A 15,368-nucleotide genomic window follows, 5' to 3' on the forward strand; every position below is an offset into this window, starting at 1 on the left:
AGTGAGTGTGAGCACAGTTAGCTGCAGCTCCTTTTGCCGAGTAAAGAATCCATGAGAGCAGTTCTATTGATTTCTGATTCACACTGCAGCAACAGGGCTAGAGTGCAGCAGGAAAGTCATGTCTTCGAAATTGGAATTAACTAAAGCCAAATAAAAAGGCATATGGGTGTGTGTTCTGAACTTCATAATCAGCTCTTTGTTTCAGAAACAAAACTAAATAAGGGGTCTGGAAAGCGAATCTGATAGCTTGTTTACATCTGAAAGGAACACTGTACAGGAAGAACTGAACTCTATGGAATCGGTTAATTATCTGTAGTAAAAGTAAAACAGGTCCACTTTAAAAATTGTTTTTGTGAGGTTTTTCTATGCTAGCTGAATGCCAATACAGTATTGAACAATCACCTAAGAAAATTCAAGGGAAGATCAAAAAATACAGTTCAAGAAAGGGTGTTGCACATGTAAGTTGAGGTTGATTTCTTTTAAATATGATTTTTACAAAAATATTATATTGCGTGAGTGCTTACTGTTCTTTTGTTTCTGTGTTGTTCCATTTTTGAAGCACCAGCATCACGTTGGCAAGTGCTTGAAATGGAAACCATTTTTGCCTAGGCTGCTTTTCCCAGGCTTCAATGGAGTGCATGTGAGGTTGAAAGCTGGAATTTTTCTTTTGTGGTCTGTTGCCTATGATTTGGTAGGAGATTGTTGCATCTCATATGTTTAAATGTTGTCTTGGTCTTTCAGCCAACTTGCATCTGTGAAGAAACCTACCCACCTACATGCCTTTTCCACCCCACCCACTCCCCCCTCTCCCAGTTGAAATACTGGACTAAGTGCAGTTTTCACAATTATGGCATGTCGGTCAGGCAGTCTAAGTGTGAGCAAAAAGAAAAATAGAAGAACCCCAAACCCCTACCCCAGCACCATTATATTTTTGAGGGGGAAAGATGGTGATACCTTTTTTAAAAAAACGAAAGGCAGTAAGCCATTATTAGCAAGAGCTATATTGAGCATGCTTGCCAGACAGGCAGCAAAGCTCAGCTCTAGTTCCGCCCAGACATGTGCCTTGCCATTTTCATTTTAATCAGTCTGCTCAGGATGGCTGCTGATTCATTTTGCAGGATGGCCCCCTGGGAGCCAAGGTGGAAGCCTGAGGCGAGCTGCTATTGCATCAATGCAGGGCACCACATCAGAGGAGGGAGAGTAAGGGGGATAGAGAGAGTGAGAGAGAAAAGACCCCAGCACACCAAGATTCAAATATCAGCATTTCTATTAGAAAGATCCTTCATAAAATCTAATATGTTCAATAAAACATAAAAAAGTGGAGAAAAGAAATTCTTCACATTGTCTTCCCCTTCTCCTGCCCTTACCCTCAATCCCTGTACCCCAACAGTGGCCTAGAATTCCATTTTTTTCCTTTCATGGTCACTGTAAAATAAAATATAGTACTTTATTTACCTGATAACTAGCTGGGGTGGTATACCTGATTTAGCTGGAGACTTTGATTTGTGGGATTGACAACCTTATTATGCAGTGAGCTTATTATTGATATTATTCTGCTCTCGGTTGCCATGGCCACCTTGTGAGAGACATTCAATTTTCTCTCTTCCATCATCATTATCTATGAGGCCATCTGTTGTGGAAAATGAATTCAGCCTCATTTGCATGACTGATAAGCAAATTTTTTTTTTATCTATTTAACAGAAGGTCATATGCCGGGGATTTGGAGCTGGTGAAAAAAATGTGGAAAAAAAAGCATATCGAGAGGATGAGTGGGAGTGCGTGCATTAGAGGATGTATGTGGAAGTAAAACAGATCCCTTAGGCCTGCTAGCCTATCGTGCTGCATTTGTCATTCCTGCCCGGGCGACATTTTTTTTTTTCCCTTAAGCTTCTGCTCACTAAACAGAGGGAGAGAGCTTTCCCCTGCACTCTTCTTGAAGTTCCCCTGCTTTTTACTCAGTTTTGGTGGGTGTATTTTAATTTTTTAATCCCTGGAATGTGAGGTATCATTTTAATATTCACAGAAGAAAAAAGAACAGCCTTTCTGGGTCTCGGTGGTATGCTTTATTACTCGTCATCCTTTCAAAGTTGTAGTGGAGCAGGGTTCTCTCTTGATTTCTGTCATGTAAGCCAATGCAGTTATGAACAATTGAACTTGTTTTTAACTTACTGTGAGATTTGAGTGCTTTTGTGAGTTGCGTGTCGTGTGTGTGTGTTCCTGTGTGAATCTGTGTTACCTGATAGTTTAAATCTTGAACTTAAACTGGAAAGATTTTGCTCTATAGGTTTTTGGGAATTAGGTGCTGAAATATCCATTGTTTTATCTTTCAAAGTTGTTTTTCCATAATAGCTGGCTAGTTGGAATGTTTCTGGGTTATAGCAGTTTTAGGAATCCACTAAAGTCCTTCTTTAAAACAGCAGACATTGGGTTGCATGAATTAAGCATGGTATTGTTTATAAAAACTTGCTGCATGTACAGTTCAGTGCTGGATTATATGAAGATGCTGAAACAAATACTTCCCAGAAAAATAATATATTACAAATAAAACATATTGTTTTTCTTTAAAAAGTACTAGAGTTTCTATCATGGGTAATAATATATATTGTGAAGAAAATGAATTTAAATTGTTCAAACTTACTGAAATGAAAGCTTATTTTTATAATAGGAACTATAAGTCTGGAGTTTAGAATAGGCTGAGATGCTATTTCATTTATATCACTGTGATTTTTAATATATATATATGTATGTGTGTGTATGTGTGTGTGTGTTGCTATAGAGCTTACTATGTCAAAACTTCAAGCTACATACTTTAACTTCCACACAGTTCAAAATGAACTAACAAAGCTTCAAGCAAATACCACTATAGCTATCAATATGATAATATTATATAATCAGCAAAGCTCTAAAATTTAGCAATAACATCCAGAAAGATTACCTGAGAGTAACTATTAGAGAAAATATTGAAAATAATATTTTATAACAAAACTCTTGATAGTGTTTTCTTTTCTTACTGACCAAGATTAAACTTCACATGACAAAAACAAATTCCTCATAGTGAATACAGACTTAAATATTAGCAAAAGAGACACTATAGGCAATAGGAATTCTTTTTCAAATAGTCAACATTCAGTACTTATGTACTATTTTTTAAATTGTCTTTTAAAGAGGTGGCAATGTGATTACCTTACAGATGGAAAATAATTTTATACAGTACTCATTTCTTTTGTTTTTGAAAAGCTAAGGGAACAAGTATCATTGACCTACAGAATTTCCATATCTTGAGTACCCTGTATCTAAGTTGTTTAAATAGTCTACCATTGTAATAGTGAAACAGTGATGAGTTATGAATTTCTGATGAAAAGAAGTTTTGTTTCTGCTAATTGACCTGGATATGAGACTATCACACTCGGTCACATTAAAAGAGCTAGAAAGCATTTGGTTAAAATTTGCCTGAAATTTTTTGTTGTAACAGAAATTTATTTAAGAAACAGCAGAAGTACATGACCATTGTAACATCTGAATGCCAAGAGTTTTTCTCAAGTTATATACCCCAAAAGTATTATTTTCCTATCATAGAGTTCTGACAAGCAGTGGCAGTTAAGTAATCACTTTCCCTAGCACCCAACCTGTGTGTGCGTGTGTGTGTGTGTGTGTGTGTGCTTTGCTTCAGCCCTATTTTGTATTGCAGTTAAACTTTTAAAAGAATAAGTTGGATTTCAGAACTAAATTCACAATTATAAAGTCCACCACAGTAAAACTTATAGAGTTTTGATGCTAGTTTCATTAAAGGCCTATCGCTAAAACCTCTAAGCTAAGGAGAGGCTGTGTCTTTACCTTCTGTTTATTATCAAATTGTTTCAAGGGTTTGTAAAGGAAAACTGTCAACTTTTCAAAAGCCAGGAGATAGCACTGTGGATTTTCTCTCCCTCCCCTCACCCCCCCCCCCCAAAAAAAAGTTAATTACCAAGCTTGGTTGGATTCCTCCTTGCCACCCTGACATTTGACTGCTGCTAATTCACTGATTAATCTCATTAATGTGATTATAGTAGGATTTGGAGTTGGCTGCCATTGTTCTGTAGACAGTGCTATTCAGCCTGAACACTTGCCACCTCATTCAGTTTTGCTGTGATTTTTCAAAGGCTGGTGGAGTGAGCTATTGTGAAAGAGGTTTCTCTGCCTTTCCCTTTCAGCACCGGGAGCTGTCCGCTGCTGATAGCAATTACATTCAGCAGTGACTGACTTCCTACTAGTTTACTGGCAATGTGAAAATGGCTTACTTTCATCACCTTAATGATTTTGCTCATTGAGGTAAAAGCAAGAGGAGGTTTTAATGGTCACAGTTAGACATTTTGAAGATGGTGGGAGAAAAAAATACCATATATACACATCATATGTGTACTATATATTATATGTATGTACACATATATGTATTTTATGTGTATATGTATTTAAGGACTTTTTTAAAATTACATAAAGGCCCCAATCTGTCCTTTCATTGAATTTTATTTTCCTCTTCAAAAATCATGAAAATTATGCATATATAGTGATTGTCTCTGTGCATTTTGTGTGTGTTGAGAAATCTATGCACACAATAGTGTGAACTGCCTATGCTTTTTAATGAGACTCATCTTGTGTGATTCAGTTTTTTCTAGTTTCATATAAAGACATCAGGTACACATGTCCTCTTAATTTCAATTCTGTTATATTTACATCATCTAGAATACTGTTTTCCAACATATACACATACTTTCCTGATAGACACATATTTCATAGGGATCTGTCTCTGGCTGAAATAGAATAAACATTAGGGCCTAGTAACTTGTGTCCATGTGTGAATATTGCAAAATTATTTTACATGGAATTTACATACATTTTGGGTGATTATATAAATTTTTAAATAGCATAGATAAAAGTTTTGGAAAAGTGCATTACCCTTTTTATCCTTCTTTTTATTATCTTTTCCCATTTCCCTCAATCGTTTTTAACCTTCCTCTTTGTCTAAAATGTTTACACTTGAAAACTTACCACTCTACTTACAGAAGCATTTCATTTCTGGATGATTTTACATGAAGTTGGTGTGTGGTTTTTCTGAACATCACAAAAGTTTTATTATGAAAGTGAACATTTTGAAAAAGTTTTCTATTAAATTATAAATTTAGTCCTTAGTAAATAATTATTTGCATGGACATGTATTAATCTGCTGAATACATAATGTATTTCCAAATATATTTCGAATGTTAAGCAATAGAATGAATTAATATATTTTCACAAATGTAGTCTGCTAATTAAGGCATTTTCCAGTGTTATAAGAAATGAAATGGCAGTTCCATCCTTAAATTTAAAATATAAACATAAAGCTTTTTGGAATTATATGGAATAAAATATTTCAAACTTACTATCGATCTGTTTTTAGTTACCATATTTTCAATTTAAAATAACTCAAAACAAAGTTTTCTTTGAATTTATTTTGTTTTCTTTTGTTTTCTAATGGTTCACTGTCATGGACTGGGAGGAGGTGGAGGACCCTATTGATACACCACTATATTCAGCAGTTCAAGTATTACTTTGCTTGATTTTTTTTCTTACAGTCCAGGAGCATAATTTAGAATTGATTACTAAGTTGTCAGATGAATCTAGTACTTTGCCCTAAGTTATACATCTGGAGCTAAACACCACCAGAAATGTTCCCAGGAAGAAAATGAAGTGGCAGTTTTGGAAGGGGAGATTAATTCTATTTTGCTGAACTGATTTGCTTTGCTTTGTTGCATTTTGAAGGAATAAGGATATGTACTCACTTGGTGTTTTTTTTTAATTATTTGAAAACATGGCCTCTGCTAAATACTTTTTACCACGTGGAGGGGGAAAAGTGTGGACTATGCAGAAGTCTAATGAGAGAAAGTAATGAAGAAGGAGATAGAATTAGAGTAAGGGTTTAACATGAAAAATATGTTATTCTTCAAGCCAGGGTTAAACTTTATATTTTGTTCAATTTCCTTAATCTTATTGTATACTTTCTTGTTGAGTGTAAGTATATGAGTGTGGGGAAGAGGAATAATGCATATCTATTCTTTATATAATTATATAATAAATTCTAATAATCCAGATGTAGTGTGAAAGTATCATTTCTCAAAAGCATGTATGTATGACATATACTAATGGAATTTAAGTCTTTAGAAAAGGGCCCTTTCTAAAGATTATATATATATATATATATATATATATATGTATGTATGTATATATATATATATATATATAATAACCAAATATTAACATTATTGAAATCCTTCACTCACAGAATTAATTTCTACTATTTTATTTTTGAAGCAATTTGGTCTATGGTTTTTGTTTTACTGGTTATTGTAAAACAACTCTTAACATTCTAAAATTTGATTTGGTGTCAAATAGTTTTCCTCATGAAGAAAAAAAGGTTTATTATTGGCATATTATTTATGTCTGTTCTTATATCTATCTTTTTGTGCTCTGTCTCTGTGTCTCTCTAACTCCTCAGGCTCTCTGTGCATGTATCTCCCTCTTTCTGTTTCACACCTGCATTGTTCAGACACACACAAAGATTTTTTTCTATGAATCTTTCCACAATTCAACTGTTTGTGGCTTTAACATCATAATGAGTCTTTAGGGTATCAACAGAAGTAATCAGAGATGGCAGAAACAATTTTAAACCAGGTGTTGTAAAAGTAGAAGGAAAAAATAGAATTCCTTGTTTACTATCTAAAGACATACTTTAAACATAGCTGGGCTAGGTTGCATTTGCTAAGAAATTTGCAAATTGTTTCTGTGTTTTAACTCCTCTCAGCATAGTGATTATCAGAAAAGTTAGGGGCAGAGTGGGGAGTGTTTTGTTCTGAGTTGGTGGGTTCTGTCTAAAATATTTTATAGAAGCTTTTCTTGCTTCCAGACTGCAGTGATTTCTGGCAGTGCTATATGGGAAGGGAATTGTAACCTCTGTAGTAACCAATATGTCTGGTCTCAACATGTCAGGCAACAGGCTTGGTCTTTAGAGGGATTACCTTTGAGGGCTGGGATAAGGTGTTCTTGGTAACTTCCTACTTCTCTGTCAGCCTTCACTGCCTCACCAAGGAAACAGTAGTCAGCATTGTCTCCCATGGAAAACCTGCAGTGGCTTATCAACAGTGGTGGTACTTTCTGAGAACATCACTGTAGACAGCAAGCTAAAAGGGTGAAGGTAATAAGAGGTACTGGGATAACAAGAATGGGGATAAATAGGAAAAGCAATAAAGGAGTGTGAGATTCTCTTCATGTCAGAAATAAACCTGCATGTCTGCAGAAACAGCCTCTTAAGGAGGGTTTTGCTTGATGGCTAACAACTGCACTTCAAAAAGGTACACTCTTTTCATATTTTTAAAATGCTAGATAAGATTTGCTCAGCCATTACATTTGCATTCTGGCAGTTATGGTAGTATAAGTGACCTCTGATTTCCTTTTAGGTACTTTAATCAATAGTTTTTCTTGTTCTTGTTATTGTTGTTTTGCTTATTATTTCCTCTTCTATCCATGGGACCTTGAACTTGCTTGGATATCTTCAATATTATCTGATTATAATTTTTTAAATTGTTCATAAAATCTCATGTTTTAGAACAGGAATGAAACAACAAAGCCTTTTTAAATAAACTCAATGAGATTCCAGTATCACAGCTTTTTTGTAATGTGCCTGAAATGTCTGTCTGCATGCTGCTTGGAGTTGTTGCTAAACAAGAGTCGGGATGTATTAAAGGCTAGTTACAGTGGGGGAGGGGTGGGGAGGTGCTACCATAGCCTTTATGATTTAATGTAGCCTTTCATGATGGTGAGTGTTATAATAGAGAGATTTACCAAAAAAGAGTAGCATGGCATGGTGTGAGTGGTAAAAGCAAACATTTATTGTTTATCTTAAGACACCATTTTAAAATTAGCACTTTTTACTGGAAAAATCCTAATGAAAGTCATATATCATTGTTTTCCTTTGTATTTTGGATATCATATTTGGGCTTGTCTCTCGGAATAAAAGTTTTCCTGCTTCTCCTACAGGCTTGTAGATAATGCTTTCAGCTGTATAAGTCCTTTCTGTCTTTCTCAGTGAAATAGTTTCATTTCTTTTGTCTGAAAATAAATTTTGAAAATATATAATGAAGCAGACTAGAGTGAAGTAGGCAACCTGAAAGAGGTTTGAAGAATCAGTTAGAGTTAACTCTTTAGCAGCTGTTCCCTCATTGTAAAAGAAAAAGAGGTTTTTTGAACTCATGGTTTTTTTAAAGAAAAGGATTTTAAAATAGTTTATGTTCTTCTGATTTGTGTAAATTTTCTTTTGCCACAAAATGATTTTACCATAGCATCATTGACAGAGGAAGTATTTTTAGATATATCACCTAGTCGGTAGCTGTTAACAGCCTGACTGTGGTATTTACAGTTCCCATCTATTACATTAAATACAGCACTGCACATGATACACATTCTGCTCTAGAGATTTAGGGGCCTGTGGGTACAATGTAAGAAGCATACAGCATACATCCCCAATCTTGTCTGATTGTACTGCAAGCCTAATAAACAGGAGGGTTAGAAATTATTGGTTTAATCCAAAGCTAGAGCTTGAAAAATACCTAGCTCAGCGATGAAGTTCTCCCACACATTAGGATTTGGGGAAATGGATATGTTTTGTATTGCTTAAAGGATGCAGACTGAGACAGGGTAAGTCAGCAATATGCTACTGATGTGATTCTGCTGCAGTAATGTGGTCTCTAAGGGAAGTTGTGCTCGATGCACACAACCCAGCCAGGCTTTCTGTAGCCCATTGCCTGTCTGTCTGCTGCTTTTACATGGAGGTTGCACTGTAGCCATCAGCCAGAGTGCGGCACGCATGCCCATCTTTTCTGTCGTTTAGTGGTGTCAACTTATTAATTTCCATCTTCAACTACAGGCCCGTTAGTTTCCTGTCTAAAAGCATTATTACTTTTGTCCATGTGGCAAAATAATTAGCATACAGATGAGAAGTGATCCTGTGCCTGAGCTCCGATAGAAGGAGAAGATGTGCAGTGAAAAGTTGATTGGATGAATGGAGAACAAATGGTGGGCGTTCAAAAGCGTTAGAAGAGTTTTGTAGTCATGGAGCAGGTTTGTGAATTTCCTGGGCGAATCTCTTAAGATGGAAGGAAGGCAAGCAGGAAGGCAGGGGTGGCTGGGGTTGGAATGATTGCCTGTCAGACTGTGGCCTAGTTGAAGGTGCAAAATTGGACTCCACGCGGGGATAATTCATTTGGACTACTTTTGTTTTGCAGTTCTTCAGCTTTCCATTTGATATCCCCTCAAGGTAAATATGTTATGTTTGCCCTGTTGTTTTCAGAACAGTTTGCTCCTCCTTACAAAGTAGAACAAAGTTCAACTCTTTTTGGTCAGTAACAAAAGCATAGCTGTTTGCTGCAGGTTTGGGTTTAGCTGCTCTGCACATCTTCCTGGGCATTTGTCTGAAGTGGAGATTGTTTAGTGATTATCATTTTTTGCAGCAGCCATTATTAAATGTATTTTATTGATATTTGCTGGGACAACATTATGCAAACTAGTAAAACTACTAAATTTTGTTTCTATGACAACCCAGAAGTCAATAGTTTAGGTTGGTATATATGTATATGTGTGTTTATGTATGTGTGTATGCATATGTGTATATATGTGTATTTTTTCTTGACTAGAAGGTTAGGTTTGGGTTTGGTTTTTGATTTAACCAGTTTTACCCTCTATTGGCTGCTGGTGATCAAAAACAAACCAAAGTTTTTATTGATCTCAAATCTGTAGGTTGGAAAAAATTTGCATGAACTAACTCTGTTGTGCTAACTTATTTGTAGAATCAGAGAGCATCTCCCTGTTTTATATTTGACAATTCTGGAGACTCATTTTGAGAGTGCCAGGAAAGGTTGATGGAATCTTAAATTTCTATTGTCATCCAATGACATACATTTCTTATATAATTCTGTTGCTGTATGCACTGCAACATGGTTGTTTTAATATTTAGTTGGAGATACTTCCATGTCTGAGACATAATTTGTGAAAAAATGTTATCCTGTTTTAATGATTCTTAATATCCTTTTAAAAAAACCCTAAGATTTTGATTTCAACTGACCTAATTTTATAACTGCTGTTAAGGTTGAGGCCAAGTAGAAATTATCCTTTAATTGTCTTTTCATAGTTTTCTGACTGTGTCAGATCTGTTAGATGATTTGCTTTGATTCTGGAGGGGAAGAAGGTGAAGAATAGGTTGTTAAGAGTTGCTTGACTTTATTTTTTAATGCATTGGAGAATAACAGTAAATATTTGATAAGGAATATAACTTTTTTGGGGAGAGGATTTCTTTCTTTTTCAGTTTTATCAATTTAGAACAAGAAAGGCAAATCACAAACACTTTTTTTTAAAAAATGTCTATAATATATCATGGAGCTATTAACCCTTTAGTGGGAATATGTTCATACTTTATTATTGTTGTTATTATTTTATCATTTTCCATGTTTTTCCAGTTTCTGAATACAATCATTGAACTCGTTTGCTTAATGGGTGAGTTTTCTACCTCTCATATTTGTTCCTATATATTTATATGTTAAAAACCTATGCATTTCTTTCAATTGTCAGATTTGTTGATCAACATGAAAGGAGAAATATTTGGGTTTTTATATTTTTTTTCTAGAAAAGTGGAGTACTATATAAAAACATATCAGATTCTCCTAAGAGCTTTGAAGTAGAGAAAAGTATTTTGTCTTGTATGTGCCTTGCATTGTTCCACTTGTTCTCTATTAATTTTACCAAATCAATTTTTTAAAGACTATGATTTAGTTTTCTGATAGTTCACAACTTTTTTGAGGGTAAAATTTTCATCATTTGACTCAAGCTAGAAGCACCCACTTATTAGCAGAAGGCAAATACTTAAGATCTACCTATCCATAATGCTTTCTTTGTGTTTGGCTGCTTTACAGAGGTATAGTCAGACCTTTTCAAAGGGGCCAGAATTATGTCAGATTAGTTTCCAGTTGACAGACTTACTTTATACCACTATCTGTCACTGTAGTTTTCAAGTACTGGAGTTGAGCTATGTTTGCATTCAAAGACAATTAAGCCTTTCAGAACTAAAAATATGTCAATGGGTGTTTTGCTTGCTTAATGCAAGATGGGTTTGATCTAAGACATTTTTCTACATAAATTCTGAGGCTGCATTTCAAGTTTGCAATGAAAAACTTTTCTTTCTACATACATTTTAAGACAACCAAGGAGATTTTTTTTTGTTTAAAATCTGCTGCAAAGATTGTGTCACTCAGGATTAATGGGGAGAAAAATAATGTGCTGAAGGTTCTATACTTTATTTCCTTGATGCTACTCCTGCAATTTGAGTAAAAATCTTCCACTTTTGTCATGTTTATGTTGCTAGAACAAGGACTATATGTAATTTTTTCTACAAATGTCATTTGACCTTACTTGAATCAAAATTATATTCTCTCACATATTTTTCACTGCTGGGGCACTGTAATTAGTCTCTTGGAAGCTTGTTCTGAGGCTTTGTTTTTCAAGGTGCAAGTGAAGTGTTCACAGCAACTGTGCTGCTTCTGAGTCACCAAGTGAATGTGTAAAGTGGGTACATCAGCTTTAAATGTATTTATGAACTCAAATTGCTAGAGTTCAAAGGTCCTTCCTGACTTGGTGACTTACTTTACCAAAAGTTTAACTACTCAAGGAGGACCCTCAAATCTATCCTAAAAAGAATTGCTTCCTAGTTTTGGAGATTTTGTTTGTGAGCTTTTTAAATCTGGCACACTTCTCTAAATCAAGCACCCCCTGAATTACAGTTGTATGTTGGGGGATGGAATCTCATTCTAATACATTGAAATCAATTTTCATTGTAGAATTTCTTTCTTGAGAACTGTTTTGACTAGAACTATCATGTTACTATCTAACCCCTAGTATCAGAGCAGCAGGTTTTAATGACACTGAAGGGGAAAGGGAGGGATAAAAAGTCAGGGTTCCTTATCCATTCCAGTAGTTCATACATCATTGGGCCACAAAAGCACAAAGGCATCCCTTACGGGTTGGCTTTCAATTGGACCATATCTCAGATTCCTTTTGCCATGGACTGTCTCTGTCTGATACATCTGAACAGAAGCTGCAGACACTGAGCTGTCTTGTCGCCATGAAACAATGCTAACTCGCCAGCCTGGTTGTGGGAATAATCAAGGCTAGAGGGCACCCCATAGAGAGCCATCAAATCAGGTCTGCTGTGGAACTGTCTGGTAGATTGTGAACATTCAGGAATCAATGTTACATCTGCTAGGAGACCCTTTGGTTCTCTGAAACTCCTAGCCGCCTAATGCATCTGGGCAAGGGGTTTTCAGAAATCAGTTTCCTTCAGGATAAATTTAATATGTCTTGAGGGCTAGGCATAAGCAAATTGATTCTATCTCTGCACTAGCAAAACTCATAAACATCTGTAAGATCACAGCTTTTCAACAACCCCAGCATTGGGGGCTATAATTTTGTGAAATATTCTGAGCCTACTCTTCTCATACCTCATGCCAGCATGGCATTTTTTAATTAGGAAGTTGATTAAAAAGGGCACAGTATACCATGAATGTATGTTCATTTGGCAACCATCCAGCTGTTCACTGTCTGGGTCCATGGAAAGTGCTGCTCATCACTAGTTGCAGGAAAAGGAGAAAATTCAGTATATTGGCTGAGAGATAGGTTTGGGAAAAATCCCTCTTAAATCTAATGGCAGGTTGATGCTTAGTCTTTATATGGTAAGTCTGGAGATGGATGCACTCAACTTTAGAAATTGTGTTCACTCTCATTTTGCAGATGACTTGTTAATACATAGTAGTTTGATGATTCAAATGAGGAAATACCTTGGCCCTGCTTTACTGGGAATGATATAAAGGCCAAAATCATTCATATGTCCTGAACTCAAGCTTACTGCTTGTAATACACTCCCATTATATCTTGTAAAAGTTGGGAAAGTGACAATATTTAATTCGATAGTCTTATTGTTTACCTCATAAGTGACTAGTATTGTTTCATGTCTTTCTTTCCCAGGGAAATCCCTCTCTCCACTAGCTGTGAGTGAGAACTTGGAGTATATTATCAGAGGAATAAAATTTTATGCCTAATTGTAGTGTTCCTCTGGCTAATGTGGTGTGAATAAGTACCATGTTATAGCATTTAACCCTGTCTATCCTTCTCATTGCATGAGCACTTGTTCCATCCCAAGTAAGCTAAAGAAAATGAAGTCATATATCCAACATTCAGTTTTGATAAAAATTGAGAATGATCTCACTTGTACAGAGGGCAGATGCTCTGGGAATTCCTTTTAACTCTAGGGAGTGAGATCAGGGTTAAGAATCAAGGGAATACCTCCCTGCTCCAAAAGGCATTCTCAAATTTTCTCTTTTGTTCTTTTTCTTCAACCTAAATGACCTTATTTAGAAATTAATGATTTTTTTTTTAATTTTGGGAGGGTTAAATACAGGATGATAGGATCAATAAATCCTCTAAGGTTCAAGGTCCATATCACTCTCAACTATCCTCTTCTTTTGGAAGGAGTCAAACTCAAAAGTTGTGGTTGGAAACTATCTATAAAAACCTCTCTGTCTCTCCTCTTCTCTCTCTCTCTTCCTTTGTCATGTCTGTATATGTGTATATACGTATTATGTATATTCTTATCCCAACAATGTATTTTTAAAGCATTCTTTTAAGCATTCTGGATTCTAGACAGTTTAGTCCTAGTTATATAAGACTTTACTCTGTGTATGTGTTTGTGTGTGTGATGTTGGCACTGCCACACCAGAGGGAGAATCACAAGAAAATGACCCAATATGAAAATGACAAGGTGAAGTCACAGTAAGCCTTTACATACTTAAGGAGGACTGGGTCTAAGCATGGATATTAGAATGCTGGTTTTATAGGACAATATTAGAGAAAATTTTCCATTCTTTAGTCATGGACTCACTGATTGGCCAAGGACTTCTTAGAGACAAGAAGACAGATATGCAAAGATGGTCCTGGCTCATGTTCACTCTTCTCTCTCTTCTGTGACACAATCAGCACAACCAGGACACAAACAGTAAAAAGGGGCTGGGCTATTGGTCTTCTGACTGCTCACCATTGGTAGAAGCATACCTGAAAAGGAGGGGGAATGAGGGGGATTCCAATTAGAAAGCTGTCATGCATTTCAAACCATTCTGATGAGTACACGCCACATTTACATTGAGTCAGACTTGACTGAGCATACCTGCCAGTTCTAGAATTAAGAAGCCTGAGATTAAAACCAGTGGGAGAGTAGTTTGGCTAGAATTAATATTCTATATTTTACCTGAGTTGGAAAATTGCATAGGTGATTCTGTGTGGTTTTTGCACAAACATTAGAAAGTTATGTCTTTGCTGAAGAAAGACAAAAACAGAAATTTGGGGAAAAAAGACTGAGTAAGAAAATATAGTTGATACTGTGGACTCTTGTCATTGCAGAAAACAAGACCTTTACATAAATGGGATCATCTATTTAGAGCATAAGGAGTCTTAGGAACCATCTAGCCTAAGCCTTGCCTTTTTGCAAAAGATGAAAGTGAGACCTTCAGCGACTATTTGATTTGTCTAAAGTAGTACAGCCAGCAAGTTAGAATTGGGAATTGGACCTAGTCCATCTCACTCCTGATCTACTCCCTTTGCACTATACTAATTTGCTCAGTAAAAAAACAAAACAAAACAAAACAAAAACAATCACACATCATATGATGATGCTTTATTGGCCTTTGGTTAAAGTAATGGAAGCTTGATTCTGAACTAATGCATGATTCGATGACTTAACATCCTAAAAATTCTAGAGACAATTCTAGAGACCTCATACTCAACTCAGTTCTTCATGACCCTGAGCATAAAACATGGAGGTGCTTTCACTACCCCAACATGTCAGGCTGGTATGCTGTTACCAGGATTTTGTTAGCTCACAAACAACCCTTCTCCCTGATGGATCCACACCTGTAGTTCCAGCCAAGAAGTGTTGTGATCTTTTCTCCAGGGACAGGTTAATGCACCTGTTTACAAATGGGTTGAGCCACCTGTTCTTCTAGTTTTAAAGGTAATGATCAAAACAGTAGCAGATCAAAGGGGCTTGAAGTATCTGTGTAAATGTCAAATTTATGCATTTAAAAGGATGGTTTTTCCTTAACCCTTAAAATTTCATAAATTCACATTACATTTCTTCTTTATTTGTTGGGATTCCACCACCTCATGAAGATAGACAATGCATCTGAAATTTACAGTCCTAGAGAGTTACCTAGTATACTAAGAGGTTAAATGACTTCCCTAGGGTCACATAGCCGGTACATGTAAGA

The 15,368-nt window shown here is 35.9% G+C and overlaps 1 protein-coding gene across 1 annotated transcript in view; it reads left to right on the plus strand.

The window, feature by feature from the left end:
- The first annotated feature begins 9,136 nt into the window (after window positions 1-9,136).
- Window positions 9,137-15,368, plus strand: part of MYT1L (myelin transcription factor 1 like) — a 730,598-nt gene continuing 724,366 nt past the window's right edge. The window contains exon 1 of the mRNA XM_043981893.1: window positions 9,137-9,322. The gene's annotated coding sequence lies outside the window, so the exon portion shown is untranslated. The remainder of the gene's footprint in view (window positions 9,323-15,368) is intronic.

This window comes from Dromiciops gliroides, chromosome 2 (assembly GCF_019393635.1).
Source record: "Dromiciops gliroides isolate mDroGli1 chromosome 2, mDroGli1.pri, whole genome shotgun sequence".
Classification (NCBI taxonomy): domain Eukaryota; kingdom Metazoa; phylum Chordata; class Mammalia; order Microbiotheria; family Microbiotheriidae; genus Dromiciops; species Dromiciops gliroides.